The sequence below is a fragment of the Odontomachus brunneus genome, unplaced genomic scaffold (genome assembly GCF_010583005.1).
Source record: "Odontomachus brunneus isolate Ranch 3 - 2012 unplaced genomic scaffold, Obru_v1 Obru_scaffold_379, whole genome shotgun sequence".
Taxonomy (NCBI): domain Eukaryota; kingdom Metazoa; phylum Arthropoda; class Insecta; order Hymenoptera; family Formicidae; genus Odontomachus; species Odontomachus brunneus.
The window spans coordinates 81,205-84,135 of NW_022639829.1; positions in this window are offsets into that span (position 1 = coordinate 81,205).

A 2,931-nucleotide genomic window follows, 5' to 3' on the forward strand; every position below is an offset into this window, starting at 1 on the left:
AATAAATATTAATGAAACAAATGCATGTGTGTGTGTGTGTGTGTGTGTGTGTGTGTGTGTGTGTGTGTGTGTGTGTAGGTAGATAAAGGAATGTCCCAGAATGTTTTGTTGTTAATAAGTCTTCTCAGCAAAGTAGCATAATTGTTATGAGTAATATAACATCAGGAAACAAGATATCTGATCTGAAAAAAGATTTCTTGTTTCCTCATGTTATATTACTCATAACGATTGTGCTACTTTGCTGAGAAGACATATTGACAACAAAACATTGTGGGACACTCCTTTACCTACCTACAAACACACACACACCCACACCCACACCCACACACACACACACCCACACACACACACACACATACGCACACGCACACATACACAATACATGCATTTTTTCATTAATATTTATTTCCAAGCAGAGATGCCAAATATAGTGCTTGATTCGCAATTGTAGAACAAGATAGACATATGAATGTCTTTGCAGATGGCACACGATCACACACATCTCTGTTTCTGAGAATAAAGTATAGAGATTTGAGTAGCGATCATGACTTTTTTCCTAAACCATAACTTGGAGAAAATGATAAGTTATACATGAACTTGTCTAGACAGCACAGAATACTAAAAGATATATTCAAGATGTGCAAAAGATCTAAAAAAGATAGAATATATTTTGGATGTCTTTAAGATATTTAGTTCATAATTAATGTTGTCTAATCATGATGATATAACTACATCAAACGTGGAAATATGAACTTTTCCTTCAATTTTCATGCAAATCTTTCAAGCATAAAGCTTGGTGGCGAAAAAGTTAACATGAAAAGTTGATGAGAAGTTAACGTTTCGCATTAGATCACGCCTTAGGAAAATATTCATAATTGCTACCTACATTGCGTAAACGTAAAGTGACAGTAACAGTCAACTGATATACGCAAGGGAAATTCACATGAAATCAGTTTGTGAAATCCACGTTTCATCGACATAGATGGTGTTAAATCTATACAGATTCACCGTGGGATTCACATGTTTTCCGTCGGGATATTATTAATATGTGCTGTGACGTGGCAGCCGTGGAAGCGTCCGTCTCAAGAAAACCGTACCGGATTTGTGTGAGAGTTTTCGCGTATCGCGTCGCTAACGGTTTCGGCGAGTATTCTCGATCATCGCGTACCGTCGGATGTTTGTTTGTGAACGTCCTTAAAACAAACATAGGAAGCGAATTTTGCGAGCGGAGCAGATGTGAAGGTCAGCGCGTCCCCAACTTTGTGCCCCTCGGCGTCCCTTGCCAGCCACCAGGATTCGGAAGCGGAGGACATCGAGGAACTAGGAAGCCGCGACCGACAACCCCACACCGCTCAAGATCAGGTGAATCGCTCTCTCACTATTTAATAGTACATTATGCCGAATTATCGCTCGCTCAATAATCGCGAATCTTGTATCGCTTAGAATATTCTGGAGCAAGAATACAGTATCGCAAGTAGACAGTATCCTGTCAACTATGTTTACTTTTAACAAACGCAGCCGTCACGAGAGCCTAGAAGAAAAAAACGGGAGCGTCGAGAGAGGCAGCGAGAAGATCCACTGACAACAATGTCTCGAGACAGAAACGTCTCAAGACAATTAAGTCGACAAATGCCGATTCCCGACGGCCGAATATCACAGGATCAGAGGGGAAACGACGGAGGGGGATGCGCAAGGATGCGCGATCCTCCCGGAGCCTATAGGGAGTCAGCCTTACCGCGACCGACGCCGCGAGCGGACACACCGTATAGAGCGTCAAAACCGCGCGTACCAGACAGAGAAAGAGAGAGAGAGAGAGAGAGAGAGGACGCGCAATGTGGACACCCACCGGAGGACCGCCATTGTCACCGCAGCCGTCGCCAACGTCCAGGGAGCCGCCGCTGTCTTGTAAGACCCCTCATTTTTGCTCCGTTGATTGTTACGTCTCGTCCGGTTTCCGTATCGTCGTCTCGTCCGCGGAGTGGCCGCGCGCGCGCGTGAATCAAGGCTCGCCCGAGGAAATCGGCCTCGGGCTCCGCGTCCCGTTGTCGCGAGCCCGGTTATCTCGCGATTCGCGTTTCGTTTTTGTAACTGTTACCGTACTAAGTACCGGGACGTGCGCGAGTCCCGCCAATAAACTCATTATTACCGAAGACGAGTCGAGTCATTTCCGCCTTCCCCTGATCCATCCTGTCTCCGACTTAAAATCTTGAGAGCTGCCGGCCCCGACGGCTCCGGAACACGCGAATTTCGTGGTACCTATTGAATCTCGCGTTAACCGAGGTGGTGCGGCCTTTCCGCACCTGGTGCCCAACTACCGTTCCCGTTTTCGTGGCGTGACTCAAAGCCGACGGCAATTTGATGACGCGGCGGACGGGCGACCATCCGCCGTCGCTCGCGAAATAATTTCGCGAGTCTCGTCGCAGTGCGTACCTATATTCTGCTTCATAGGCTTCGATTAAAATGGGAAGAAATCGTCGTTGCAACACAAATAGTAATACTATCAGTAAAGATATTCTTGTTCACACTTGTTCACTTTTCAGAAAGTCCTCACGTGCAAGACTTCAGTGAACTCATTTCGCTAACAGTCAAACTCGGAATGATTGTAACATTTAACATGTAGTTACTCAAAATCCAATTAGGAGTGTTTGCAAGATGGCGTTACCAATTACAAATCTCACCGTTCCCTCCAAACTGCGCGCCTGGTTGCGCCGTGTTGAAATACAACTACATGACGCATGTACGAATGAGTTTATTGTTTTCTGTGTAACGGCCTTACGTTACGTGCGGGATAGTCTTAGCCGGTGTGGTCCGGGTTTCGTGTGTGAAATGAAAACCAGTGGTATAGGTGATAATAATGTGAAACTATATTCTACTTTCGAAGCTATTTACAATTATTTACAGGCGACGTTACGCCGTTGGCGCGTGGTCGCG